The following is a 16,072-nucleotide window of genomic DNA, read 5'->3' as shown; positions in this document are numbered from 1 at the left end:
TAAATATACTTAAAACTCTGAAAGTAATTTTCATAAATAAGCCCATGTTGCAAAAATGTTGTATTTATTTTGAATAAATATATACATATTGAATTTATTTTGAGTAAATAAATATTTAGATACAGAATTCTTATAATAAAAATATATTTAGCATATTAATTTAAATAAATAAATAAATACATTATATATATATATATATAATATTGTTTTTAATAAAAAAAAGTCTAAAACTCTGAAAATAGTTTTCACATATTAGCATAGGCCATATTAGCATAGGCCTATATATTCATAGAACCATAAACTTGACATAAACTTTTTTTACAGTAAAATAGAGTATTTAATATTCGTCTAAAAACGATATATATTTATATAAAAATATATACTTTTAAAATACTATTAATTATGCACATACATGTAAAATGAAATAGAATTAAATACATGAGCGTGTGTGAGTCTGAGTGAGTGAGTCAGAGTGAGTGTGTTTGTGTGTGTGTGTGAGAGTCTGAGTGAGTGAGTCGGAGTGAGTGTGTGTGTGTTTTAAACAAGTAACTTGTAGTTGCCAGCTCTGTAGTATCTTCTCCATGTAACCTGGAATTGATAAAACATTGAGTTTGAATTACAAAGTGGCCCACCACATTTAAACGGGATCTCTGCTCCGCTTCTGCAGCGCTCTGTCCGATCTCTCCACTGGGGTTTAAATCTTTTGAAGCTCGGATGAAAGCTGACAGTAGTTATTTCTCATCATGGCCTGGCAGTTTCATGTGTCACAAGCGCTCAATATGGACTTGGTATAGAAGTATGGACGAATTACGAATCCTACTTTGTGAAAGCTAAGCACTTCTCTATCTGGGGACCTGCCAATACTGTCATGTTTTATCCTCGTCCGGATGGCTCTGGACTTTATCTGGAACACTGACAGAAACATTGATAGATCCACATGCATTATATTTGAATTCATATATTTGTCAGAAGTCAATTTCGATTGTAACTAAAGTTACTTTGATTGTAGATCAGTACATGTAGCGTCACAATTAATGCAATAAAACATCAGTTGTCAGTTCATCTTATACAAGTAAAAGGAGACACAGTACTATGCAAATGTTTATGTATCAGGTATTCCAACACATTTAAAAATTCATAGGATAAATTTGTACGGAATGTATTTACCCCAAGGAAAACTTTCCTGCTAAGAACTCGCTCTTTCATCTTGACAAATCTGAGATCTGACATTTAAGATCTGTTCTGAAACTCTAGAGGAGACAAGTGCGAGATTAAGGCCTTTTTCTGAGTCTGAAGTCTAAAGTAAGATCACTTCGTTAAAATGAAATAAGATCTATGCCTATGCATACATTTCTTGTAGTCATTATATGGAATTCATGCATATGCATTCATGAGGCAAATATGAAGGACACATTACTTTGGAATATGGCAATGAACACAAGGTGATGAGGTTTGCTTCATCCTGGGGGAAGAAGTGACTCTTGAACTAGTCCAACTTTCCCCTTGTTCTAAAGAAAGTCAGACTAGTTCAAACACTGAATGGCATCAGCTCTGAACAGTGTTTTGATGTGTTACATCACAGCCTGCATACTAAAACTTGAAAATCTCCTTTGTGCGAGTAAAATTAGTCATCGTCTGTCTTCGAGGAGAAACACTTCACTTATCCGAACCTCTGCAGTAATTGAAAACTTTCAGCATGACAAGTTGTCCTCAAATGTTTTTGTAATTGTCTCAAGCACACAAGTTCATCTCTTATCGTTTTGACACCTTTCTTACAAAATAAATGTTAAGGTTTTCGGTCATCTGGATTATAAAAGGCAATGGATTTGGGCTTGATATTTCATTGGTTACACTTTATTCTAACGGTCCACTTTAGACATTCTACTAGTAACAAAGTGTAGCAGATATTAAACAGACAACTAATACTCTAGTGACTGCTAAATGACATGTTGCAAAGTTACTCGTAATAGAATGTCTAAAGGACAATTAAAACAAAGTGTTATACCATTCATTGCTCCCTATATCACAAAGCAGACATGATTACGTTTTAGTCATTAACAGATACATTTAGAGGCTCATTTGACCTTGTTACGGCTTCTAAAAACTGCAATGATGGTTTAATTGAGTTATGATATGATCACAATTGTAATATGACCAAATTCTGATGAAAATAAGAATATTCTTATGCATGCAAACAGTCGTTGACCACATTTACATCTTATACAGATAAAAAGTTTGGGGTCAGTTAACACATTTTATTTTTTTAAAGGAATTAATACTTTCATTCTGCATGGATGCATTAAATTGATCAAAAGTGACAGTAAAAACATTTATAATGTTGCAAAAGATTTCTTTTTCAAATAAAGGCTGTTCTTTTGAACTTTCTAGTCATCAAAGAATCCTGAAATAAATGCATCATAGTTTCCACACAAATATTAAGCAACATTTCAACATTGATAATAATAATAAATGTTTCTTTCTTGAGCAGCAAATCAGCAAATTAGAATTAATCATGTGACACTGAAAAGACTGGAGGAATGATACTGACAATTCAGCTTTGCCATCAATGATTTACATTTTTTAAAATACAGGGTGGGCCATTTATATGGATATACCACAACAACATGGGAATGGCTGGTGACACCAAAGTCCCGTTTGTGGCACACCAGTACATGTGAGGGGGCAAACTCCTCAAGATGGGTGGTGACCATGACATATACTAATGTGCCACAAACAGGACCTCAATATCACCAACCACTCCCATGCCACCACGGTATATCCATATAAATGGCCCACCCTGTACATTTTAAATACAAAACTGTTATTTTTAACATTATTATTATCATTATTGCTCAAATAAATGCATTCTCTGTGAGCATAAGAGACTTTGAAAAACATTTAAAAATCTTACTGAACTAAATAAAATTGTACTTTTAAATTTGAATGGCAGTTCAAATAATATTCCTGTGAACATAGATAAACTCATGTTGTCATGTTGTATATTTTGGCTTAATGTGTTTACATCACAAATAAATGATCAGACTATGACCCCCAAAAAAATCTTGCATTAATATTCTTGAATTGTTGTGGATTCTGTGCAACAATTTGATAATAGATTCTCAATACAATCGCAAGACACATAGAATAGCATTATTTCCTTGTGAACTCAAGCAAAATGTGACTTGGCCAAATAAAACACGAGGCTGAGAGGATCTAACGCACGATGAAAGATGACTGTTACAACTTTTATTGGCTGCAGGTACTTTACACACTGCTTTAAATTCCTATTAGAAACCTCTCTGTGTTTTCAGCTAGTGCCTGATTAATGGCCATATAGCACTCGTGGTGGGCTTTATTAAACCTGAACATTTAGCCCTGCTTATGCCTGAACGGGCCCTTGTGCATTGACAGTTTATCTGTCTGTAGTTGAAAGAGCACTGAACATTTAGAGCCACCCTAAATCTCTCAGCAGGATCTTTCTCTTTCCATCAGGCTCATGTAATTTGATTGTTCTGCTTTAGACGTCTTAGATCCGTGATTCTGTGTTGATACCGCTCTACACAGCATGACGTGTTGCGTCCGAAATTTCATGCTGGATAGTTGGTACGTTTGGTTTGAAACTTACTTACGACCTTTAAAAAGTATGTTCTATGTAGTAATGTGTGTAGAATGAATGAAACTCAGACGTACATCCGCTACACTGTCATGTGACCTACGGCGTCAGTTGCGTCACTTCACTTCCATTCACAAATCCTCTCCCGTGAATTCAGACATAATATACTCGGCTCACATTATGTTTTTCACCTACTATATAGTAAGGAAATAGGCATATTTGGAGGCAGCGTTGGTTAAAGGGGAGCTATTATGCAAAATTCACTTTTGTATTGTTTTTGAACATATTTATGTGTCTGTAGTGTGTGTACAAAACGCCTCGGTTACGACTGTAACCTCGGTTCCCTGAAGAGGGAACTCCCGTTGCGTCGAAATGACGCTATGGGGAACGCTTTGCGTGATGACGTCTTGAAGCACATGTAAAATCAGTCCAATGGTGTGGCGGAACGTCAGAGGCGGGTGACGTCACGTACCAGGAAACTATAAAAGCCGGCCCGAAACAGAAAACGAAAGCTTCGTAAAAGTCTGAAGTCGAGCTGACAGGCATGAAGGAGATATGGCAAGGCGACGCAACGCTCGTTCCCTCTTCAGGGAACCGAGGTTACAGTCGTAACCGAGGCGTTCCCTTTCAAGGGAACTCCCGTTGCGTCGAAATGACGCTATGGGGAACGTCTATACCAACGCCTCCATAGCTACAAATGTCTGTCCTGTGTGAAATCCGTAGAGCAGCACTAGGAAGACAAAACATGAGACCCTGGAGCAGAGTCTAGATCCAGAGAGTAAAACCTGACGAAAGTGTGCGGTGAGGACCAGCCTGCCGCATCACAGACGTCCTGTAATGAAACTCCTGAAATAAGGGCCTTAGAGGCCGCCATACTCCTCGTCGAGTGCGACCGGACAGCCAAAGGAGAAGGCTGCCCAGCCGCCTCATAAGCAAGTGAGATAGCCTCGACCACCCACTTGCTCATCCTTTGCTTAGACACCGGGCCCCCTTTGTTAGGGGACCCAAAGCACACAAATAATTGATCACTTTTACGCCACAGGGCAGCTCTGTGGACGTAAGCGTCTAACGCCCGCACAGGGCAAAGCAAATTATTAGCCTCCTGGTCAGCATTTTGAAAGGGAGGAGGACAGAAGGCCTGCAGAACAACAGGTCTGACCACATTAGTGGGGACCTTGGGGATATAACCCGGTCTCGGATGAAGGAACGCTTTAACCATACCCGGAGCAAACTCTAAGCATGACGGAGCAACCGACAATGCTTGAAGATCCCCTATTCTCTTGAGAGAAGAAATAGCCAGAAGGAAAAGAGCTTTCAGAGTAAGAAACTTCTCAGGAACCTCCTCAATGGGCTCAAAGGGGGCCCGGGATAAGCCTTGTAGCACAAAGGACAAATCCCAAGGTGGCACCCTAGAGCGAACTGCAGGCCTCAGCCTCCAAGTGCCACGAAGGAAACGAGATACCAAGGGGTCTTTCCCCACAGACATTCCACCCAAAGGAATGTGGTAAGCACCTATGGCCGCCACATAGACCTTTAAAGTGGACGGGGTCAGACCTGCAGTGAACCGGTCCTGCAGGAACTCCAGCACTGTACCAATTGGGCAGTGGACTGGGTCCAACCGACGGTCACTACACCAAGAAGTGAATACTCTCCACTTCAGGGCATAAAGTTTCCTCGTGGAGGGAGCTCTGGACTGTAGAATGGTCTCAACAACCTCGGTTGAGAGACCTGACTCTATGAGCTGGGCCCCCTCAGAGGCCAAGCCCACAGGTTCCACAGTTCTGGCCGAGGGTGAAATATCGAGCCCTCTGCCTGGGACAGAAGGTCCCTCCTGAAGGGTAACTCCAGAGGATGCCCGTCGAGGAGGGACACAAGATCGGGAAACCATACTCTGCCCGGCCAGCGCGGGGCTATAAGAAGTAGATGGACCCGGTCCCTGCGAACTCTTTCCAGAACTCCCGGGAGCAGAGCCACTGGGGGAAAGGCGTACAGACGTAGCCTCGGCCACGTCTGTACCATAGCATCCAGTCCCAGAGGAGCTGGATGCGTGAGGGAGAACCAAAGTGGACAGTGGAGACGTCTCTCGAGACGCAAACAGATCCACTTGTGCTTGGCCAAACTCCCTCCATATCAGCTCCACCACCTCGGGGTGGAGCCTCCATTCCCGGGCCTCGGCCCCTGCCTCGACAGAGTGTCTGCTCCTATATTCTGGACCCCGGGGATGTAAGCTTCCCTGAGTGACAGTAACTTCCCCTGGGACCACAGGAGGATATGGCGTGCCAAGTTGGATAACGGTGTAGCGTAAATGCCTCTGGGTTAATGCGAATTAGCTCAAGAATATAGGGAATTTTGGCAATATTAATATTTATAACGCATGGTCATAATTCATAAATCGCATATGCATTTACTTTATCAATTATAGGAAATGCCTCGTTCTGTACTGTCTGATCATTACAGTTAAGAAGAAGTATTCCTGTCTACAAAACTCCAAGAGAGTTTGTCTTCTGGCCACGAAGACAAAACCTCTTTGGGTTTATTAATAAAAACTATTCAAAGTAGTTTTATAATATAGAGCCTGTAGCTTTATAGATCTTTTGTTTCATTGACTTTATAAAAAGTGGGTTTTCAAACACAGAGCCAGTTAAAAGTATAAATGGGTTTATTAATAAAATGGCACACACTAGAGATTATATAAACTACAAACATAAACGTACGTAAAAATGCAAACAAACGAATAAACATTTAACCGAACAAAAACATAAACATAGCGTGATCAGAATGAAAATGGAATGAAAGAAAGAAAGATATAGAGGGAAGATAGAGGGTAACTTAAATCACAGACCTAAGACCTAGACACCTGGAACAGCTTTTATAGGAATCAATATACTTGCGAGATGTGGTACTCTTTCAGTGTGATGCTGAAAAGGGGACGCGCGTGCGCGTGTCCGGCTGGTTTGCGTCTAGCTTCTTCTTCTGGGTCGTTTCGAAAAACGATGTAAAGGCTCACTTGAATTTAACGTTACCGGAAAAGTTCAGATTCGTCTCCCGGGATGGGAGAGGCTGGAAATCTTAGTTGCAAAGACCGGCGGTTACGACTCGAACATGGGTTCGTTCGATGGAGAAGGCCAGGGCCTCCTTCAGATGTTCCTTGGAGAAGCGCTGCGCCGGGGAGAAGAAGTTGAGTTGGAAGCGGAAGGATGAGAGAGCGAGCGTCTGCTTGTGTTTTGGTTTTAAAGCAGCGCGGGGTAACGCCCTGTTTGATGACGGGACCCAATGGAATCTTTCGGTTCTGAGGCGGGAGCGTTTCATTGTTTGTGAAGGAACGCCTCTTCTGATCGTACCCAGAAAAATGCATTAAAACTTTAATACCACATTATGTATAGAAATATAAACATTTGTGCGGAATATAGTTTATATTTCTGTATAAAGAAGCTCAGTACGATCCGTAGGATATCATACCCGACATTAATATCAGTTAATGAAACAGATACATCTCAAATGTATCAACACACGTGTCCATTACATCTGCAGAGGTGCATAAATATCTCAATTTATCCCATCACAACCCATAGACAAGAAAACTACATAAAAACATTTCATGCGTGTGTGTAACTTGTAGTTTAGGAGTTTCAGAGTGGTTTGGTGTGTGTGTGATTCAGAGCGGGTTTTCTGTTGAGATCGGAATGTCAGTAATGTCTTTGAAGCTCACACTGTCGAGAGGGGGGAAGCGAGTCGTAAACGGGGGTTCAGTTACAGAGTTCGCCAAGTCTGTGGGACTTAGAAAGTGTTTTCACTTTTAATTAGTATATAAATTAAAAGTCAATTTTTACCCATCGAGCCATAGTCGTTACAACGGGCGCGAGCGCAAACCCCCTTGGTGGTTGATATAGGCGACTACCGCTGTGTTGTCCGTATGTACTAGCACATGGTGCCCCCTGAGATCTGTGATAAAGCTCCTCAGAGCCCGGAAGACAGCTAACATCTCTAGGCGATTGATATGCCAGGAACGATGATGGTCTTCCCACAGACCTTGAGACGAGCGACCCTCCAGGATCGCTCCCCAGCCCGTGAGGGAAGCATCCGTCGTTAGCAATTTGCGACGACAAGGAGCTCCCAACACTGGGCCCTGGGACAGGAACCAAGGCTTCTTCCACATAACCAAGGCACGTAGGCATCGCCGCGTGACCTTGATTGTGCGAAATGGGTTGCCCCTCTGGGAAAACCCCCTGGTCCTGAGCCACCACTGCAGGGGCCTCATGTGTAGCAGTCCAAAAGGTATCACGTTGGAAGCTGCTGCCATGAGACCCAACAGTCTCTGGAACTGTTTGACAGTGAGTAGCTGGCCTAGCTTTATACTTTTCACAGCTGCAAGGATGGACTCTATACGTGGCGGTGACAGGCGTGCCTGCATCGACACAGAATCCCAAACCACGCCTAGAAAAGTGGTCCTCTGGAGTGGAGAAAGCACACTCTTCTTGGCGTTCAGCCGTAACCCCAACTCTTTCATGTGGGCGAGAACAACATCTCGATGTTGAACCGCCATCTGATGCGAATGAGCTAAAATCAACCAATCGTCGATGTAGTTCATAATGCGAATATCCTGGAGGCGCAGTGGCGCCAGAGCTGCATCCATGCATTTGGTGAAAGTGCGGGGTGATAAAGCTAGGCCGAATGGAAGAACTCGATATTGGTATGCTTTGCCCCCGAAAGCAAACCTCAGGAACTTCCAATGACACGGACGGATGGATATATGGAAATATGCGTCCTTGAGGTCTATCGTGACAAACCAGTCCTCGGACCTGATCTGTGGCACGATCTGCCTCAATGTTAACATTTTGAACTTGAGCTGCATGACTGACTCGTTCAGAACTCGAAGATCTAAAATGGGACGCAATCCCCCGTCCTTTTTTGGAACTATGAAGTACCGGCTGTAAAACCCGGTTTCCCTGCTGGAGGGAGGTACATATTCTATGGCCCCTTTCTCTAACAGAGTGTTCACTTCCTGTTCCATAACCAGAACCTGCTCGGGGCCCACCACTGTGGGCAGGACCCCCATAAACCGAGGTGGGCGTTTCTTGAATTGTATCTGATACCCTTTTTCCACGGTCTGCAGGACCCAACGAGAAACATTTGACAGTAGCTTCCACGCTGTCAAAGATTCTACTAGAGGTACCAGCCTCTCGAGACTGGTTTCTGGATTTTGTTGCTGTTGAGTAGTCGGTTCGACGCCCTGTAACGGCGTACCGGCAGGGAACGACCGAACAGACTGCTCTAGCACCCTCCTCGGAGGGGGCGGGCATCCCGAGGCCACTACGTTTCCGGGTGGACCTTGAGATATGTGCTCGCCGGAGACCGCTGCGCCCTGTAACACCAGAGGTGGCAGGGTTGGCAGAACGGTCCCCTGAGGGCACCGAAGAGAGACGGGCACCGTAAAAAGAGGTGTTAACCGCTCTGCTTCGGGGGGAACTACCCTCATTTGTCCTGGGTCCTCGGACGTCAGGACTTCTTCCCAGCAGCCTTCTTGGCAGTAATAACGGTCCGCAGATCCGTTTTACCCCTCGAAGACTGCTGGGTTTGAGCGCGCCCTCCGTGTCCCCGAGGTTTTTGTGGGGGAGCACGAGAGGACACACTCTGTTTCTGAGTGGCACGGTGCTCAGCGCTCTTTTTAGAGGAGTGAGGCTGCTCCCGCTCAGCAGCCTCATAGAAAGAACGGCGGGGGAGAAGTTTTTGGAGAGCAGCTGCTTGTTTGGCAGCTTCTTGTGATTTTGCTACTGCACTATTAACTGCATCGCCAAATAAACCAACCGTGGAGACCGGAGCATCTAAGAGAACATTTTTTTCTTTGTCTTTAATGTCGCTCAGATTGAGCCACAGATGCCTCTCAGTGGCCACCAGGGCTGCCATAGACCGCCCAATTGATCTGGCGGTCTCCTTGGTGGCCCTGAGAGACAGATCTGTGGCTCTGCGTAGTTCAGCCACAGTGTCGGGACCAATACCCCCGCCCTCCTCTAAATCACCCAGCAGTTCAGCCTGATAGGCTTGCATAATAGACATTGTATGCAGACACGCTGCAGCTTGACCAGCGGCTGCATACGACTTATGAACCAGGGAAGATGTTGTTTTAACTGGTTTAGATGGAAGTGTAGGAGTCTTCAGGGAAGATGCCGTTGCTGGAGAGAGATAGCTAGCCAGCGTCTCTTCCACCTTCGGCATCTCCCCATAACCATGCTCTTTATATTTATGAATGGAAGAGTAGTGGGATGTGTGTGGTGAAAATACTCTATATGACACTGGTTTCCCCCACGATCTCGACACCTCGGTGTGGAGATCGGGGAAAAACGGAAGACTCCTGCGCTGGGGCTGCGCACGAGATGGCAGGAAGCGTTCGTCAAGCTTGCTTTTTGAGCGAACGTCCTGCCTATCCTCTGGCCACTCAATAGAAAGTCTGTCAACTGCTCTAGTGATAACATCGAGCAGTTCCTCAAACGCGTGAGACTGAGGTGGCGAATCCTCAGACTCAGCTTCAATACTCACAACATCCAACTCCTCAGAGCTGGACAATTGCAGTATTGGTGCCTCTATCGGGGGGGAAGAAACCGCAGCGCGTGCTTCCACACCCTGATGAGAGGCACTGGATCTGTCAGATTGAGGCTGAGATAAGGCAGAGCCCGTCTCAACATCCACTGACAGATCCATTTGCGAACCCCAGGTCTGAGATCGCCGCCGAGCCTCAGCCGCGGCGGGACCCGAGCCCTGGGGAACGTGGTCGGGATTGAACCGAGCCAAACGGGATCGGAGCGTACGCAATGGAAGCGCCTCGCAATGCACACAGTCACCACCCTCGAGTGCTGACTGGGCATGCTCCTCTCCCAAACAAACAACACAAAGAGTGTGTGTGTCACCTCCCGTTAAATAACGCGGGCAGGGATGGACACACACTCGATACTGCTGCTTGCTCGCCATAACTGAATCAATATATATATATATATAGACAGACAACACCAAATAACAAGGACAGATTTCAACACAGAGCGCAACTGAAGACTCAGAAAGCTTTTGTTTTCTGTTTCGGGCCGGCTTTTATAGTTTCCTGGTACGTGACGTCACCCGCCTCTGACGTTCCGCCACACCATTGGACTGATTTTACATGTGCTTCAAGACGTCATCACGCAAAGCGTTCCCCATAGCGTCATTTCGACGCAACGGGAGTTCCCTTGAAAGGGAACCACCCTATTGTGGTAAAAATCCATCCACTCTGTTTGCTATTTTCGTCATAAATCTGCTACAGTCTCAAATTGAGCCGTTCAGGGACTTGCTCCAATGTGATGTCACATTACCCAGGCCCCGCCCACGACTGGCATGGATTCTGCCCTATTAGCATAGCTCCTCCCCTGAGTGAGCTGTACACAGTCCACCATGTTTATCTCCTCGCCAGATCATTGAACAGCAGCATTCAAGCCAGAAATGTATTCTTATTAAAGCTATAGTTTTTCATTTAAGAGTATTTCATATTGATTAATTGATTCATATTAACATATACAGCAATAGGCACTCTATATTACGCTGCTTTCACTTTAATACACAGATCTAATATACACATTTCTTTCCCTGCTGTTTACGTTCACAGACATAACCAACTGTGTTTGTGAACTTTGTGTGTTTTTGACACAACCTTGTGTGTATTTGACAGATTAAGCGCAATAAGAGTGAAAGAAAACTTTAATACTCACATGACACACCGTCTGACAGTGCGTGTGTTCGCGCTTTGGATGTGTGCGCTCAGAAAACAATATATCAGAAGTTTAGATTGATATGGCTTTTAAACGCATTCAAATAATAACTTTCATGATGATGAAGAACTGCAATCTCATGTGAGCATGGCTGCGACAGAGATGATGATCAAAACCAAACAGATGTTTTAGTTTTTGTCAGAGTATCCGAGGCACACGCTGTAAAGGCTCCGCCCTCTTCGTGATAGGGGGCAGGGAGCAGCAGCTCATTTGCATTTAAAGATACATGCACGAAAACAGTTTTTGCTTCAACTCAAAAATAGGCATTTACAACATGGTATAATAAATGAACTGGAGGGTATTTTGAGCTGAAACTTCACAGACACATTCCAGAGACACTTGAGACTTGCATAATAGGTCCTCTTTAAAGGACTCAAGTAAAGAAAGATATGCTCACATTTTTAAAAAAATACATCACATGTGCTCCTTTGACTGTAAGCAAAGTAGCTGATACCAAGTCAACATTGTACAACCAGTTGTTTTTCAACATTATTTTGCTTGTTTTTACTCACTCAACCAAACTTTAAAGAATTAAAGCAATCTATCAACTTTTCGTTAAAACCAATGCTTTTTCACTGTTTAAGAACATGCCTGAAATTGGTGGTTTGGACCTTTCTTTCATACTCTACTGGTTATTCTGTGGCCTGGGAGATAAGAAATGTCTTTATAAAAGGTACAATTCAGGCCTTATTTGAAACACTCTGAAGCTGTTTGTAGTTACAAAGAGTGCATCAACATAAGAGCAAACCCTGAACTCTAACACTTTAGTCTCTTCAGGCAGAGATACAAATATAGCCGTCAGCTGCAGCTTTTCATTTTTCACTTAAGGTCAGGAATGCATGTTTAAAAGCCAAAGGTGAACACGTTTAACATTCAGGAAAATGCAGAAATAATTCTTAACCCTGAAATTATATTTAAGATGTAATTTTTAGTGCATCCAATGACTATTTCTTATTTCAAATATATTAAACGTTGCTGACACGTTTGTGCTGCAGATATGAATGATACTTTCAATTGTAAAAATTGAGGCATACTGTTACTTTTAAGTGATTTGACATGGAAAAATAAATGAATAAATAAATACAATTTTAAAATCCTATATGATTACACTGAAAGAGGAAATATTTAGAGAGGCTTTATCTAGTCCTGAACTATCATTTAAAAGTTTGGGCTTAGTCATATTTTTGAAAGAAATTAATACTTTTATTCAGCATGAATGCATTAAATTGCTTAAAAGTGACTGTAATAAGTTGTATAATGTTACAAAAGATTTATGTTAAAAAAAGGCTGTATTTTTTTGTACTATGGTTTTCACTACAAGCATCACAACTGTGTCATAATAATAATAAATAGTTGGTTACACTTTATTTTAAGGTGTCCATGTTCCAGTGTAATTATATTGAAGTATTGAGTAATAATTATTATCCACATGTACTTACCATATAGGGTAAGGCTTATGGTTATGGTTTGGTTTAGGGTAATGTAATTATGCATAATTTATAGTTATTACTACAGTAATCTGTAAAATAAAGTGTTACAGAAATGAGCAGCAAATCAGCATATTATAATGATTTCTGAAGGATCATGTGACACTGAAGTCTGGAGTAATAATGCTGAAAATTCAGCTTTGCATCACAGGAATAAATAAGCTTTTAAAATATATTAAAATAGAAATAAGTTATGCCTATTTTAAACTGTAATAATATTTCACAATATCACTGTTTTTACTGTATTTTTGAACATATAAATGCAGCCTTGATGAGCATAAGAGACTTCTTTCAAAGATATAAAAAAAATCTTACCATCCCCAAACCTTTGAAAAATATTGCTTAAATTGCATATCCACTTTATGTAAATGAATACATAATATTTTGATATAATTTTAATATCTGATATTCCCTTATTGATTGTTCTGGACTAATTGCGACTGTCGCTATGGTAAAATTGGTCTTCTGTCGTCAGCCTGATTTTGATTGATCAGACATTCTCTATTGATGTGTCTGCTAATAATCAGTAAAACAGCAGGATAAGGGCGGATGGGGGCTGATGATGGCCGAAAAGCCAGACACTCTTGATTACGAACCTTAGCTCACAGCGAGGGTCGAGCTCCACGTGGAACGTCCACAAGACCCAACACCGCTGCTGTAGTCCTTTTCAGTCAAACCAAGTCCACAAGAACTCGCTGGCATGAAGGACACTCTGTTGATTGGTCAGATGGTAACAAGCAGGCACTGGCTCTCAGTTATGTTTAGTTCTGTAATCTCCGTCCCACTCTTCAGTTTACTCTCAGTATTGTAGCTTGAAGCCGCCCCTGTGGATGCTGTTGTTATGGACAGAATTCAGAGCCGAGGTCTCAGCAGTGTTCCTCACTCTCCTGCTGGTCTTTCGTGCCCAGTTAAGAGGTCCCGTCATGATGAGCATTATGGTGGTGGAACACAACAGGAGGTGAGATGAAGAGAAGCGAGACGCAAACCAGCATGGCTGCTGTCTAACTCCTAAGTGTTCCAGCCACTGCTCACAATCAACTTCAGACTCCCTTTCTCTTCTCCCTTTGATTTTAGCTCTTTCTTTTTTTTTAAATTCTTGGAACTTTCCATTTTTTATGTTACTTACTTTTGAATGTTCTCTAAACATTCTGAAACAAGTATAGTAACATTTAAAAAAAATGTTGATGAACATCGATTCAGAAAAAAAAAGTGTCACGAAGATAGTAATGTTGTTCTGCTAAAGTTTTGAGAACATTAATTAAAGACCAGATAACTTTGAATGAACAAAAGTTCCCAAACTTTGGCCTAAAATATTTACTTGAGAATTTAAGTTAGTATTTTAATATTTTAAAAACACACTTGCATGTTCACAGTTGTCTGGTGTCGGTTATGGTCAAATGACATGCAGGTAAACAAAATATTTGTTTTATTTTAATTGTTTTTATTATGCTAAATGTACAGGTTTTTGATCATTTTTTTTTTATTTGATACTATACAGGGCTGTTGAATGCTTGAATCTGATTGGTTTAAAACCCTTGTGTGGTGTTCGGGTCATTTTGACCCGGAGAGAATTTTTATTTTACCCCAAAATACTAGTTAATGTTATCGCTTTGGACTGAAACTTAGTGACTTTATTCACAGATGGTATAACTACTTCTCAAATGTTTTTTGACAATTTTCTTACTTTTTTAGGGGGGATTTTGTCACCTTGTTACACTTGTGGTCTTCCCGGTCAAAAATGACCGGACTACAAGAAATTGCTTATAAATCACTTGTTATGCAATATTATCACCCAATATTGGATTCAATCTTTTTGTCAACTTGTTCTCTTTCAATTAGGACTGGTTTTATAATTCTATTTGCATCTGATTAATCGTAGGCCTCATTTAATTGACAGTAGGCATCTCATTTTTTGAGTAAAAAAAAATATTTTTGAATAATTTTGGAAATTTTAAATAAAATCTGAAGAAAATTGGCACTGTTGATCACACTAGTCTACTTTAATTTTTCACCAGGAATTTTGTTTTGAAAAACTTTTATTTTGTACAAAATGGCAATTTTGTAAATAAATTTTGTAAATTAATTTTTATAAATAAATAACCAAAACACTGACCAAGCAAATAAATATAGTGCACAATAGGATACAAACGTCAAATTATTTTCATTTGCCACAAATTTGTTATTTTTTTGACACAAAATAACATTTTATTATGTACAGAAAGCACATACTCTCTCTCTTTCTCTCCCTCTCTCTCTCTCTCTCCCTCTCTCTCTCTCTCTCCCTCTCTCTCTCTCTCTCTCTCTCTCTCTCTCTCTCTCTCTCTCTCTCTCTCTCTCCACTCAAATGCACACACATACAGTACGGACACACTCGCACAGAAACGTTTTGACAGCGTCACTCCTACGAATTTATCAGTAAAATTGTTTAAGAACATTTTAAGAGGTCATGACATGACATTTAACATGACATTTCCACTAGCGATGTAATAACGGCGCTGTTTTTGAAGCAGATTAACTTACAGTTTCGCTAATAGTAAAGAAACTTCTGCCGAAAACTGTAGACACACATATTCAGGTCTTCATGCACGCTTAATCTCTTTTTCTCTCTCTGGTGTGCATTATAATCTAATAATTCAACGGCCTGTCGTCAATGATTCCTTACTTCATCAACTCACAAACACCCAGTTTGTGAAATCATAGTGGTTATTGCGGTAAATCCCCTATTGAACACATTTAGTTGTCAATCATGGGTGTTATTCGCCTATAAACAGTGTATTTCTACAAAAAACATTGATAACTGATAATTTTGCATTTGCATAATATAGCATGCAAGCCAGTAAACAGTCCAAGAGCACTGTTGACTTGAAAGATGATCAAGAGCCAGTGAAAATATTTCACTTTTAATGAAAATTGTATACTTAAACTGCTGTGTCATTTCTGATTCACTTTTATCTCTGTCCATATTATTCCTTAGGGGATTTATATCTTTAAATAAAAACACAAGTTCTCATTTGTTAACATTAGTTAATGTATTGATTTACATGTTTACTCACAGTTACACAGTCACCAGTAAAGAAAGGTACAATTTTCACTTTCAAACTTTGGGCTTGTGTGTGTAGGCGACTAATGAACAATTCTCATGCAGACCCTTCCTGAACTACATCTCAGAGCCAATCTGCATA

This window comes from Leuciscus leuciscus, assembly GCF_965113295.1.
Source record: "Leuciscus leuciscus genome assembly, chromosome: 3".
In the NCBI taxonomy this organism is placed as follows: domain Eukaryota; kingdom Metazoa; phylum Chordata; class Actinopteri; order Cypriniformes; family Leuciscidae; genus Leuciscus; species Leuciscus leuciscus.
This window is presented reverse-complemented; position numbering follows the sequence as displayed.